At 39.8% G+C, this 15,022-nt stretch overlaps 2 protein-coding genes across 2 annotated transcripts in view; both read right to left on the bottom strand.

Moving 5' to 3' along the window:
- The window catches only part of LOC117450048 (vitamin D3 receptor A), a 168,374-nt gene extending 156,691 nt beyond the window's left edge, over positions 1-11,683 (bottom strand). The window contains exons 1-2 of the mRNA XM_034088035.2: positions 11,594-11,683; positions 10,604-10,761 (exon numbers count right to left, since the gene is read on the bottom strand). The gene's annotated coding sequence lies outside the window, so the exon portion shown is untranslated. The remainder of the gene's footprint in view (positions 1-10,603; positions 10,762-11,593) is intronic.
- LOC139434066 (uncharacterized) overlaps positions 1-15,022 on the bottom strand; it is a 65,155-nt gene that overhangs the window by 43,261 nt on the left and 6,872 nt on the right. The gene's annotated exons all lie outside the window — the stretch shown is intronic.

Genomic DNA, 15,022 nt, shown 5'->3' with positions numbered 1-15,022 from the left:
GTGCACATGCAGCGGGCCAGCTACAACACTTTGGATTGATGACTTATTGTCCCACAACAGGAAGAGAGGGGTGGAGCCTTCAGTGGGGGGCCTGTTGAGCTACAACCAATCAACCTCTGTGGGCTTGTCTCTCTGTGTGCTACAGTAGCATCGGGATAGAGAAAATGAGGAATGGAGAGGGAAAAAAGAAAAAGGTTGAGAGGGGTTAGTAGCTCACTGAATGCCCCTTACACTGGGCCCCAACAGACAGACGCAGAAAGAGCGAGACAGAAGCTGAATCTCATTTTATGAGATGTTTCCTTTTCACTCTGGGGCATCCAGAATGTTAACACCTCCTTCTTCTTGAGAACATTATTAAAATATGACGCCAATCACAGGGTGACGTAATTTCCACAACAGTTTGTGTGTGGTAGAGGAGGGAAGCAGTTGGTCTGGCTCTTACAAAAGTTTGAAAATATGCAGTTCTACAGCACTGTAACAAAATGCTAAACGTGGATCGTGGATTCATCTTCTTATTATACACACATGCATTTCCAAACATTTGGACTTCCTATGTTGCAAATGTATTATCTTTTCAATTTACACATGGCATTTATTGCACGTCTGTCCGTCCTGGGAGAGGGATCCCTCCTCTGTTGCTCTCCCTGAGGTTTCTCCCATGCTCTCCTTTAAACTGTGGGTTTTCTCCGGAAGTTTTTCCTTGTACGATGTGAGGGTCTAAGGACAGAGGGTGTCGTATTGTCATACTGATATTCTGAACACACTGTGAAGTCCACTGAGACAAATGTAACATTTGTGATATTGGGCTATATAAATAAACATTGATTGATTGATTGATTGATTGATTGATTGATTGATTGATTGATTGATTGATTGATTGATTGATTGATTGATAAACATGCAGGACAGACTATGTGCTGAGCTAAGATTTTAGAACTGAACTTATGTACTGAATGCGTGTGGGACTGTACTCTTATTGGGGGGGATAATGGGACACTAGAGAATCAGAAGACCTTTTACTACACTATTTATCCCAAGAGAAAATGGGATAATAATTTAAGGATCCTAATTCATTTTAGGATTAAATAAATACAATATTTAAAAAATATATGGAATACAAGTATTTATATTTACTTTGGAAATTAAAGAAAGTGCAATAAAAAGATAAAATGTAATTAAATTAAAGATATTAATATAAAAAGGGGAAGTTAAAGGAGAAATATTCAATAAAAGAGCAATTCAATAAAAAAAAGTAAGGGGAACACAGGTTCAAACCCCACTGCAGTCAGCATGTCGTTGTGTCCCTTCACCCCAAATTGCTCCTGTGGGGATTGCCCACAGTATTGAGTATGTAAATCGCTTTGGATAATAAGAGAACGGACTTTGACAGAACCTTTCAGAAATATCTCTAATTAGTTTAACTTACTGGAATACAATTAGCCGTAGAACAAATATGTCAGTGCCAGATTGATGCCATAGATGATTTTCTGACAGTTAAATATTCAAAATTATATTTTTTAGCATGCAAAGTACACGCTTTGCTACAAATAATAAACCTGGAGAATGTAGGCTTGAAAGACTATATCTGTTGCATTTCTGAAGACATATGCTATCAACATTAGTATTTTGTTGTATTAGGTCTTAATGTTCAATTCATTATTTTAGAACATGGCATATGTTGATCCAGATCTGCTGTCTGAGTTACTTCTGTTAAGACAGTCTGAAGGTGATTTCAGTCTCCTGTTAAGCATTTAAGCTGTTCTCTAGCCACCATAAGCCCTGTGTGGCAGTGCTAAAAGAAAAGTGGGCTTCGTTTTATCCTAACTCAGCCTGACAGGTACTGTAAAACAGAAGCTGGACAGTATGGAGGCCTGACTCAGATCTGTGCTTGAAGGGAAAGCTTGGTTACAAAAACAAACATACAAATGATTCCAAAAGAGAATTTCAAGAAAATAACAAGTTCACTTTACATGAAATTAAATGTAAACAATTATTTTCCTTTTTAATGTGTCTGTGTGTATTACATCTTACCTACCAATGAAATGATTGTGTTAAGACTAGTTAGTAGTTCAGGTTTGATTCGTTTAGTTTTGAGGGCATTTGGTTAGTGTGAAGTATTTCATTTAGCTTGTGAATGTTTCTGTATAATCCATAAAATTCCTCAAATTATAGATATGTTCAAAAGATACATTTTAAATACTTGATTTTTAGTGTGTAGACCCCTATTCTCAAGCTTTGTAAAGTTCATCGGGGTGTCCTATTTCACATATCTCTGTTTTGTCTGTATTTTTAAACAGTTTTTGAATAAATTAATTGAAAATAAACAGCAAAACATAAAAGCACAGTATATTAGCAAATAGCATATTTCATTTCCAATATGAATACATTTTCACCCCATGGGAATGTAACCTCTAACCTAGCAGTGTTTTTGTTGTGCTGAATGCACCCTGTGATCTCTATGGTCTATGCCAGGGGTGGCCAACCCGCGGCTCTCGAGCCGCATGCGGCTCTTTGCCTAGTTTCATGCGGCTCTTCAGTTCATATCGAATTGTGTGAGTTTGGGGGAGAGACACTGACTCCTGACAAGTGTTACACGGTGTACCGATACTTGAAAGGTACCGCGATAGCCTGCCGTTAAAAACGTTACGATTCCTCCGTTTCATTAGTATCGGTACTTTCAGAATGACGGGGAAAGGTACTCCGGTGAGAAAGCGCCGTTTTAATAAGAGCCGTGTGTGTTCAGCGCTCTGCTTCCACTCCCTGCACTGCAGCTGTGCCTGCAGTCCCGCCCCTCTCAAGCACGCTCAAGTGCCTCCCCTCTCTCGTGCACGCGCTAGCTGCCAGAGCATGTGAGAAAACGAGAAGCATGGCTGCAAGTGGGAGTGCAACTGCTGCTGCGCCTCGGCTTGTTGACAAAAAAGACGCCAGAAGCGAAATTTGGAAGTATTTGAGCTATATCTCTGACAGTGAGGGCAAGCCTACGGACACCACGAGGCCTGTCTGTAAGAAATGTATTAATTTTATTTAATATGAATTCTTGTCATTTATTTCATTTATTGTTCCATTTATTGTTCCCATTGTTTAAAGTTTGTGTTATGGTTATGGTGTAAAATAAAGCACAATAATTACATTTAAGACCGTTTCCTTTTTTTTAAGAAAAATCGCAATTCTTGACTTGGTATCGAAACCAAAATGTTGGTATCGTGACAACACTAGCTACTCCTGACAGTTAAACCTGATCTGTAGGTCTGTTAAGTATTGAATGCTGATAATTCTGACGTAATTTGGCCGGTCAAAGTTGTTTGGGCTTGGATAAAATCGGTCCGTTACTTTCGTCCCGTGTTACTTTCGTCCCGTGTTACTTTCGTCCCGTGTTACTTTCGTCCCGTGTTACTTTCGTCCCGTGTTACTTTCGTCCCGTGTTACTTTCGTCCCGTGTTACTTTCGTCCCGGCTCTCCATACTAGTGTATGTGTGGTGTCAGGTGTCAGTATGAGAGGATGACGGCGTGTCTAATTTTGATGTGGCCCAAGAGCCAATCACAATAATACCTGCGATGCAGTGAACCAATCACCTTTGAGGGGGGGGGGGAAACCTATCGTTGATTAAACACTCCAGTGTTTCCCCTACCATTGTCTTGGAGGGGCGCTGCGCCCCGCCAACGGAGCCCCGCGCCCCCCCCCCCTGAAATTCAAGGTGTTTTTTTTATATATATATATCACAAAATTGCAAATAATCTATAACTACTGTCACTTTTCACATTGAACATGTGCTCTTTTATTAAATAAACGAAACGCTTTCATTTTAAGTTGTGAGTTTAGTGTTTTTGACCCTAAGAAACACTGATGCATTAATCAATAACAATAATCCACAGCTCCTCTCTCTGCTCCAGAGGATTTAAAAAATATATATCCCAATGCCACAAAAATGCATCAGTGACTGTGTGTTTGATGTGGCTCTTTGCAGTAACATAGAAAAAATGTGGCTCTTAACCTCTGACTGGTTGGCCACCCCTGGTCTATGCCCTTGTTCACCAGCGCTGCGTCACTCATATGTTGACCCCTGTGAACGTGCCTTTCTGTTAGCACTACTTGTATGGTATAGCTGCTATTGACGTTTCTCTCTCCGAGGCCCTTGGGGGCTTCAAACGAGCCCTAATCGCACCAGCCACAACACCAGAGCCTCTAACACATTTATGTTGTAGCTACACAATTACCTTTCATAAGGAATCCATTAGCCCCTGTTTAAGTTCAGGGGAGAGGAGGAGGATAATGTGGCTGGAGGAATAACAGAATCATAAAAAGAAGGGGCTAATCTGCTATATGTGAATGTCACAAAGCAGATAAAAGTGTTTTTTTCCATAACAGTGATTAAACCTCTGGAAGCACATACATTTCGCCATTGAAAACACCTGGTGTCTGGTAGGTCTTTCCTATTGGAGTCATTGTTTTGTTAAAAATAAGCAGAACACCATGGTTTACCAGACAATGGGAAAATTCAAGAGAAAAGACAACAGAGTGGTGAGCTTTATGAATGAAAGGAGAACTCGTAAGTGTGGAGAGGAAATACTGCAGCAATCAGCAGTTACTGCAAAAGATGGGGGGGTAATATAGGATTATTGCTATATTCAATCTAATACAATTGTATCTATATGTCTCTGTAATTCTATGACATAGTTGTAGTGACACATCTTCTCTCTCTTGTGGATCTCAAGTTATAACAGTGACAGCAGGCTCACGAGGTGAGCTGACCTTTAAGGAGGACCACCAGTTCTTATGAAACAGATGGTCCACTTTAAAAAGGTCAGCCTACCTTAACTGAGCCTTAAGCAAGTCTTGGATGTTTTCATTCTTCTTATTAAAAAGTATAGATTTGTTTCCATTTTATTGTCTAGAAGAGCCCATAATTACATGAATTGCTTTTTGTGAGTTGATAAAATTGTAACTGATTGTGATAATAAGACCCACCTTTTTAATTTTAATTACATTTGATTTATTCTTGTTATATTCAGTCCTGCATGTATTGCATTCTATTGTTATCAACTGTTTTTGTTAATCACAAAAATATGTGTTGCTCAGTCTATGGACTGGGATTAAGGGTAGTATATGATCATTATTTTTATTTTGTCACTCTTTGTTTCCTTTTGTGTATGAAAAGTGCTATATAAATAAAGTCTAATGTGATTAAATGGGCAGAAGATATTGTCTCGTATTGATCGCATTAAAAGAATATCATCATAGAATGTAATATTGGCATATCTGAAATTGTTGTCAGAAAAATGGAATACTGCAACAAAACGTGTGATTTGAATTTGAACCCTTATCAAATGCGTACTTATTCAACATTCAAGTGAATGGGATTTTCAAATTGTTATTGAACATCGACATCAGAGCAAAACAAACATGATGGGGACTTCCCTACAAATTACCAGCAGTTTAAAAACATCCTTCAGTTAAGCCGGAGCCTCTGTCTGTGACAGGGGATTTTGACGAGGGATCATTTAAATCTGACAGCAGTGCAGATCTGTATCCAAATATTTATCTGAACTTTGAAAAATCCCATCTACAGTGCTGATTCAGGACAAGACCTAGCCAAATATAAGTAAATCACCAACTGTCTGACACCAGTGCCCTGTACTACGAAGCCGGATTTTTGCTTAGCGAGATAACTTCAGGGTTAACTCTGGGTTTCCGGTCCTACGACGATGTTTCACTTCTTACCGGGGTAGATCTCCATGGCAACTTATGCTGAACACCAAACCTGCTCCAGAGCAGTGAAAGCACCGCCTGCTGACTAATCAGAGCTCAGTCTGCGGAGTTTAAAGCTATCAAGTCATATGGGAAATACAGTTTAAACTGCCGTTGCAGGAAAGAGGTCCGGCAAAAATCACCGTCTATGTGAACATGAACATTAATAGAATATCACTGCCCATCTTCAGAGCAATCTGACTATTATTACATTAGCGTTAAGCAATTACTTAAATATCTGCCACAACGTAACCGGAGCAAAGTAACATTACGTACAGTCCGCGAAACTGTGAGTGCAGACGTCGATGTGTCCCTCCCATTAGTGTTTCCCCTATATACAAATAGTGGCGGCGCAGCGCCGCTGCTAGGGGGCACCCAAACAAAAAAAACTAAAACATTTCTTTTTTTTTATTAAAAGTTTTCATTTTTGATTGTTTGTTATGTGGATTTGTAGTATTGTATGTTCAATAAAAGGTGTATTTTTGCTAAATCTTGAGACATTGCCACTGTACTAGGCAGGGCCGATTTTTGCCATAGGCGGTCGCCTAGGGCGCCAGATCTGGGGGGCGCTGCGCTGGTAGCTGTGGGAGGGGAAAAAACTATTTTGACCGTTGGCGCTCATCCTAATTTTCGGCTTTGATGTAACAACATTCATAATTAAGTATGTAACACCCTTTTCACCCCGGTTACACTTTTGATTTGCCCTGTACGATGGGCGCTGTAAGTGATGAAAGTGGGGGATGTTGGCTTATCAGGCTTCCCACAGCTCACAGCCAAAGTGCGAGCATGGGAGCGAGAGAGAGAGAGAGAGAGAGAGAGAGAGAGAGAGAGAGAGAGAGAGAGAACCAAAAATATCATTTAAAGTTGGAGAGATACAAAAATATGCATAAATAAATAAATGTTAAGGTAAAATAAAATATGAATGAACAACAAAAATAAAATAAGTTACATTTATTTGTTATTGGCTATGGTAGGTTATTGGTTATGTTCACATAAACCGATCTTTTTCATATGGGTGTTTTAGAGTTGTACCCCCGAGATCAGGTCTCTAGTAATTCTGCTCAAAGTGCACCAGATTGAAGCATTTTACTTTAAAATGTTCAAAGAAATCTTCCCGGGGGGGCATACCCCTGGACCCCCCTAGAGGATGTGACGTCCACCCCCCAATTAAAACATGTTCATACAATACTGAATACATTTGAAGCCATTTTGACGTATATTACCTATGTCAATAGGTTTCTGTTTTTGTAGTGTGTTTGTCTTTTGTAGAGATTTTTCATTTATTCTTTATATATAAAATCTCGCCTAGGGCAGAAAATTGTCTAGAACCGGTCCTGGTACTAGGCCTCAAGAGCCTTTCTTGTGCTGGCAGACTCATGGAAACAAAATGGCGGGGCGCACTTCGCACGTGCACACACTAAAAAATTCCACGCGCTCCGCTCTCACATTATGCTGGGCCCACGTGCCTTAGCACCACTGCTATGACTCCATCCTAGAGGAAACACTGCATTATCATTCATATATCACATGATCAATCGCATCATATCATAATATCATATATTTCCTTATCAGAGTCAGCATCTTGAGCCGTATCTGGCCGTGCAACACTCACAGTGTCACATACTGTATGCAGAAGTATTATTTTAAGCAACACATTAAGTTGACGAAACACTCGAGTCAAATGTAATTAAAGTCAGATCCACTCGTGTCTTAGACGGGGCAGTGATATCATAAACCTGTTCATGTACGCATTCAAACACGTTTTTTGTACCAGTATTCACCTTGCAGGTGCAGCTATGTGGCTTTTATCCTGGATTCAGTGTCTAAATCATGGATGTTTAAAGTTGAACTTCTTCGTATTTGTCTAACGTGATAGTTTACTTTTCATTCATGAAGTATGACGCTGCGCTGTCAGTACGCTTGTCCCTGTTTGTGATTGGTCAAATGTTGCTAACCCCGCCCCTTTCATCTGAATGCGCACTCAGCCGGACAGAGAAACCCTGGGTTGATTTACCGAGTTGATAACCAGCGTCGTAGGACCGCTTAGCGAGATATCGTTTGTTAGGGTTAGTTAAGCCGGGTAACTCAAACATATCCAGGGTCTGTTGAACTGGCTTCGTAGTACAGGGCACTGTGTACACCCTCAAACAATCACAAACTGTTGTTGAACAGAGTGGACGGACAAGAGTGTCATCCATCTGCCCAACCTATTACCCTCCACTACAGTCAAGACTGAACACTGCATCTCATGAAGAGGCTATACCCACTCCACTGTAAAAGCTTGCACCTAATGTATTAAAAGAGGACAGCCTAAGCATAAGTACAAACCAGTCAAGTAAGGTAGCAATATTAGGATATATAGACAACAGAGGCAATCTTAATCTGTCTACAATAAAAACATCTGCTATATCATGGTAGCTTTGCTTTCACATATCTTAATATATTTAATAAATGTTGGATGTCGTTGCAAAGAAAAGAGCAGAACATAATTATTGTTTTATTGGATGAGGATGATTTTTGTTTGGATTCATTTAAACACAAACTTAGATTGTTCAGGGTTTTAACATGCACAACAAGCAAAAAACAGACATAAGTGTGAGCTTATGTTACTGACTCAATTTATTTTCTGGTTTAACCTCTGAAATTGTTGTTTCATTTTATAATAGGTTATACTTAACCGTTTGCTTTTTGGACTATTGGTCGGATGGACCTTGCTCATTTTTATAGACCAAACTAATGACCTAATGACATAAACTAATGATGGTGAAAATCCACCCGATTAATCCATAGTATAACTAATTGTTAGTAAAAAATAAAAAAACATCCTACTCGTCTAATTTCTCAATCAGGCTTAGATAAAACTAACTTTTAAAAAAAAACGTTCTATTGCCATACCCAGGGAAAAACTCATCTTGCGTATAAAAAACACACTTCATTGTAATCGACCGTTCTTGGAAGGACTTTCAATAAACAAGATGATAGAATCAGTCATGACAACCCTAACAATTTATGTATCTGCATTGACATCCTTGTATGAATCAAAGCACTCACTTAAAACTCTATAAACTGAACTAAAGTCGCTGGAAAAATGTAACTCATATAGCAACAAAGTGTGTGAATGTGTGATAACGCCTGCATACATGCATTTCATGTTGCGTGGAATTAGCTTGTGTTTCAAAAATAGTGTGCTGCACCTAGAGGCCCCCATGCATCTGTTATCATTTTACTACCTGCCTATAACTCTGTAAAGCTCCTGAGCACAATGCGCTCCACTAAGCACCTCATTACAGCAAAAGAGCCTTTGTACCCCCCTGAGGTAATATGTGGGTGGGAGGAACCCTTTAGATGAAGGAATCAACACGGCAAAGCGTCAGAGCGATTAGCCCTTTCATGGCACAAACCTCACAACTACCACATTTTTCCAGATTTATAAAAGTGTGAAAACCTTTTCACTGTGACTGAATTCAGAGAGTGATGTATGTCTCATACACTGGGAACATGGAGTGAGTGATGCTGAGAAACAGATTACTAAACTACTCTGTGGAGATACAGGGTTTTTAGTCCAAAAGTGGGAGGTAAGCGGTCGGTGAAACATGTTATTGTAGGGTGTGTTTACTGACATCATAGGAGAGGAGCAACCCCAGTAAAATCACAATGTGCTAAAACAAGCAAACACGCACATGCAACAGAACCACAATGTGGCAAAACAGCACAACAGGTTCAAAGCATTCTTTCAGATTTACAGACATTGTCTTCCATCGTATTCAACGCTACAAAAAGTGACCGGAACAGTCTCTGCAATTCCAGCTCACCACTACAAACAGAGCAGCACAGCTACAGTGTTTTACAAGCCATGTTTAAAAGAGAAAATAGTCCTTACAGAAAATCCTGGAGATTAAGGGGAAAAGCTAAATCATCTCATTATACATAACACTTCTCTTAAGTATAATTAAAATGCAGCTTCGTTTTTTTCAGACAAGTGGGTGGAAACACTGAGAACTCAATTATGACCATACTTAAAGATAATGCTACTCTTTCAATAAATAGTTATTTTTTTAATGAAGGACTAAATGAAGGACTGAAAACCACTGATGGTTTTGTTTAAAACTTGAGCTTTAAAGGTGAAATTCAAAACACAAAAAACACTGAGGAGAGATGATTTGAGGTAATGAATGGCATACAATTCCACAGCAGCAACATGGTAAAGACTAACTGTATGAACAATTAAACTAAAAACAATACCATCTCAGACTTCACACCTGATTTTGCTCTCTGATGACTTGATCGTGTTATTATCTCATAATACACATATAGGATGCAACAAAGATTTGAAAAAAACTAAAAACGTGTTGACATACGGTCAAAGAGTAACGCAACAACATTATGTCCAACTGCAGTAGGTGACTGGCTCCATGCTGATCCGTCCGTTTGTCTACCAGAGGAGCAGCCTCCTCCACATCAGACACTGACAACCCTCGGGGAAGGAGCACTTCTTAACACCACATCCCAACATCAATCACTTAAACACAAAGTCAGTAGTAATACTAATTCCATGTATGTGTAAAAGCCTCCGATTTGGTTTATTTTCCTATCGGGGACATGTGGAATGTGGAGGGAAGCACCCGCCTATAACAATAACACGGCACACAAAACATTACCGGGACGAGGCTAGTGTAGAAGTTGTGCTGAAGTGCGAGATTAATGCATTGGTAATGGCATGTGGCTTCAACACACGGTGTGGAGAGGTAACAAAGAAAAAAGCTGCAGGATTTTTTTTTTTATGAGCAGCGGCTAGCTCACAACATCACATGCTAACCGGAGCCTTTAGTGTCATGAAGCTAGTCAATGTTCTCTTACCTGATGTGGCATATCAACCTTCACTTTGTGCAGTAGCAGAGGGGGGCCCAAATCTTGGAGCCAGGTCGCCAAATTCTCCGGGCCAGTGGAGTTGAAAGCTTTTTCCTTTTTTTACAATTTCCCCACGCTGAAAAACTTTTCCTCCGTATAAAACAAAACTGTCAACAGAGAAGAAAGGAGGAGTGATTAGGCAGGGCTATCTAACGGTCAGCACTGATGACGTCCCGTTATTTCATGCACAGACACACAGCTACGCCAAACGTCACTCAATAAATCTAACAACTCAATAGTCGCCTCGCTCGGGCAGATGTGAACTCTCTTGAGAAAACATTGCAGGACTAGTGGACATTCAGTACAACAGTTACACATTCAGCAGCAATTCATACACACAAAAAGTTCACACTGCTTGCTAACCTCCGACACTTGCTATACTGTTAGGGGGAGTAAACGAATTATCATTATTAAACATATTAGAGGGAAATATATATAGATTTAAAGAATGGTTCGTTAACATTTATAATATTTCTGCTAATGCATGTTACTACTTGTTTCCCAACCTGCACAGCCACATTAAATGGCCACATGGATTTCGGACAGGACGTTAACTGGGCTCGGACTTGCTAACAAAACGGACACAGATAAAATACAAAAATAGCCTTTAATGTCCAGACAACATGCGGATAATTGTGTTGTCTGTTATTTGAAATGGCTTCTCTACAATGACAGTACCCCTAGGCTCACTGAGTGCATTGTTTGTGTCGGCGGCATGTCAAAATATTGCAGCCCGCTAGAGAGCAATAACAACAGCTAACGCTACGTTCACAGAAGCTCACTTCACTGGCCTGAAAAGCGCGTGTGCCACTCGGCCTGAAAGCACTTCTCAGCAAAAACGAAACGAAAAAGAGAAAAACTACAATAATATTGTAATTTATATGCCATTTCACTACACGAAACACTCTCAACGGTACAGGCAAGTGCAAAATGACTTACATTAGTCCATGCGAGGGGCAACGTAAGCAGACACTCCAGTGTTAGTCCAGTTTGTTAGATCTGTATCAACATAGACGGGCAGCACTTCTTCATAGTCCCGCCCCTAAGGTTTAACAGTCAGGCATATCTATACATATATAATCCTGCCAGTGTCCAATCACAGCGCTCGACTGTGGCGTAGGCTCTGCTCCCATTGGTCGAGAAGCGTGTCAGTCTCTCCATGACTCTCCAGCTGTCTCCTTACCATCAGAGCCCTGGAGATACTAGGGCTCTGCTTACCATATAGGGGTGTGTCGTGACGTAGCACACAGACTGAGATGTAATTAACAATGTCATCAAAAGTAATAGTTAAGAAAACAATTGAAAAAATAAAATGAGTAATTTAAAATAAAAACCATACTCCGCTGCTTGTGACGTTAAAAGGGCGAGTCCTTTCCTGCATTTGGAGAGGCTGGAGAGATGGTGAGGGTCTGGGATGTCACAATATTTTCTTTGTATACATTTGTGTGTACACATTTGTGTTTTGACAATGTTGCATGTACTTTCTAACTCCACATTTCTCATGATGCATTATTTATATTTTACCTATACATAATATATGAAAGTTCCAGCTTCCTCTTCACCTCTCTCTCTCTCTCTCTCTCTCTCTCTCTCTCTCTCTCTCTCTCTCTCTCTCCTGGAAACTGCTGGTAACTGATAGTATACACACCAAGAGAAGTAAAATAAACAATTTCAGTGACCCATATACTGGTCTGCATCCATAGTTAATAGGAGGGAGCTAATTTGTGTACTTGGTAGAGGGGATGATAGGGCCTGGTGCTATACAATACCACCCCTGGGAGGTGTTATTATAGCACTTCAATCACCACCTTACCCACTCTGTAATTGTCTTGTTATTTCCATCTCTTCTCATTCCAATTGATCTGCTATGCATTGCGCCAGCCAGGAGAAGTTCAACTATGGTGTCTTTTTTATCAAGTGCATACAGTACCAAGTGGACTTTAGGCTTTTTGGCTGTTACATGGATCTAACCTATGACCTTTAATAAAATAAGGTCTGTGTTGACAACATTCCAGCAAGTAATCCATAACTTGCCGTACGTTTCATGCAACGTTAAAAATGAGACAGTCAACATAAGCCCCTTTCTGACAGATGGAAAAAAAGGCAACTTGAAGCCTGCTTAATGGTGGCTTTGAGCTCTCTGTGAACGGATTAAGGGAATAGCAGCACTTGCTTTACTGTGCAGCGAGAGAGGGGGCTCAAAGAAAGCCATCCATCACCATGTGATATTTTTGAATGGCCTGTTACATGTCCTGAAAAAAACACATTTTTCAACTTGTTTCACTGTGTTAATTTTGACTCTTTGATTATCTATTAATTTGAACAAAAGTAAAAAAAAAAAAACGGGAAGCATTTCAGATTCAGAAGTCATGATTATTTGAAATGCTGTTAAGTTTGGTTGCGGCTGAGACCAATAATCATGTAGAAAAAAACATATTCAACTTAATAAAACAATCTGCAAACATTCTAAGTGTGTATGTGTTTACATGTTAGATCATTAAGATCATAATTTTTTTATTGGGCTTTTTTAATCATTCTCTTGTTAAGCCTACTTATTCTTATTTTGTGAGCAGGAGGTTAAAGCTAAAATGATCAATGTTTCATTTTGTGGATTAAAACAATAATCTCATTCTAAGTTTAAAAAGCTGCATTGTCTTCACATTGTAATTCCTACCTTTACAAGTCAGACATGTGTAATGTAAATGTGTTTCCCTATGAAAAATGTAATTGAGCATGCCTGGTATTGAATATTTTACATAAACGGTAGGCTTCAAAGTCTGAGACTGTGGGCCTCATAGCTACAAAGCTTGGAAAAAGGAATCCCTCTCCCCCTTAGTTAACTTGCTTTCACTCAATTCCAGGATGCCTATGGGATAATATTTATGTTATTTGATCCAATGAACACACATCAGATCGCCAAGATAGCCTAACATTTTTGCTTGACATAATGTAATATCATGACATAATCATGCTAACAAAAATAAAATACAAAAAGTCTGTCCAAAAGCATGTATTATTTTCCTCACACTTTAGCCTATCATATCATATGCATATCGTATCATATGCTGTACTATGCCATGCTATCCTAAGATTAGTAATGCTATGGAATACAATCATAAACTAAACTACACTATGCTAGGTAGCGCTACGCTTTGCCATGCCATGCTATGCTATTGTAAGCTACACAGAGCTATGCTATGCCATGCTGTTGTAAGCTAAGCAGTGCTATGCTATGATACGCCGCTATGCTATTCAAAGCAGAGCTATGCTGTGCTATGCTTTACTTTACTATACCATACAGCTTTACCTTATCATTGAACATTTTGTCGATAAAAAGAGCATTTTTTATAGATACAATAAATAAAATATTCTCAAGGCTCGCTGGTTTTAAAGTTAAATTTCTTGAGGGTAATTGAACTGCTGCTATCATTATTATGCTAATCTTGTATGACTTTTGGACAAGTGTTTGATTATAAATGTCTAATCTTAGGGCAATTATGGTCATACAATGGTAAAGAGGTGGTTTCACCAAGAGCAATGTTAGGCTTAAAGAAACCTTGTTCGAGCTTGAATAATTGCATACATCACCATTTTCAATCAGCTCACAACTGCCTGTAGTGTACGCTCACATTTTTTTCTTCAAAGCCTTTGGTATTGATGAACATGAAAGACAAGGAATTTACAATTGAGCATAAATCAATATCCACTTTCTTAATCATCCCAAATAGAACATAATGAATTAAGCTATGACTGTATGTGTACATGATACAATCTATACTTGGCATTCAAGTGTGTGTGTTTGTGTGATATGTTGCCTTGCTCCCTGCCTGCGTGCCTGCATGTGCTGGAATCTAGGCCATCCCTTGTGGCTTTGTGTCTGAGAGGCAGATCAGCCTATATGAGGGGCAGCCAGGCATATGGGCGTGTTTGCGTGGGGGCATGCGCACACAGGACTTCATCTGCCTCAGTGTGCATGTGTGAATGCTAGAGTATATACAATACTGTGTGAGGCATGGGTTTTCTCGAGGTGTTTCCACTGTGCAAACACACTGCCGCGTAATAGGAACAGGAGACACTCTCACTTAAATTCAACACACACATTTTCTCTCTTTTCCTCTCTATCTTCCTTCCTCAGGATCTCTCCATCTCATCCCCCCCCCCCCCCCCCCCCACCTCCAAACCATCACACACATGCACGTACACACCACTTTCTCTCCCACTCAGAGTCTAGGAAACAGCTGGAAAAGCAAATAGTTGCAGGCAGGCCGACTGGCTCTCACACATGACTGGACCGTTGCTTAGATGAATGCAGTCCTCACACTGATTTTTCAGCTGCAGCCGAAAAAAGGCACAAGGGACGGTGCAACT

This window comes from Pseudochaenichthys georgianus, chromosome 7 (genome assembly GCF_902827115.2).
Source record: "Pseudochaenichthys georgianus chromosome 7, fPseGeo1.2, whole genome shotgun sequence".
NCBI lineage: Eukaryota > Metazoa > Chordata > Actinopteri > Perciformes > Channichthyidae > Pseudochaenichthys > Pseudochaenichthys georgianus.
Note: the sequence above shows the minus strand (reverse complement) of the source record. Positions and strands in the feature narration are given on the sequence as shown.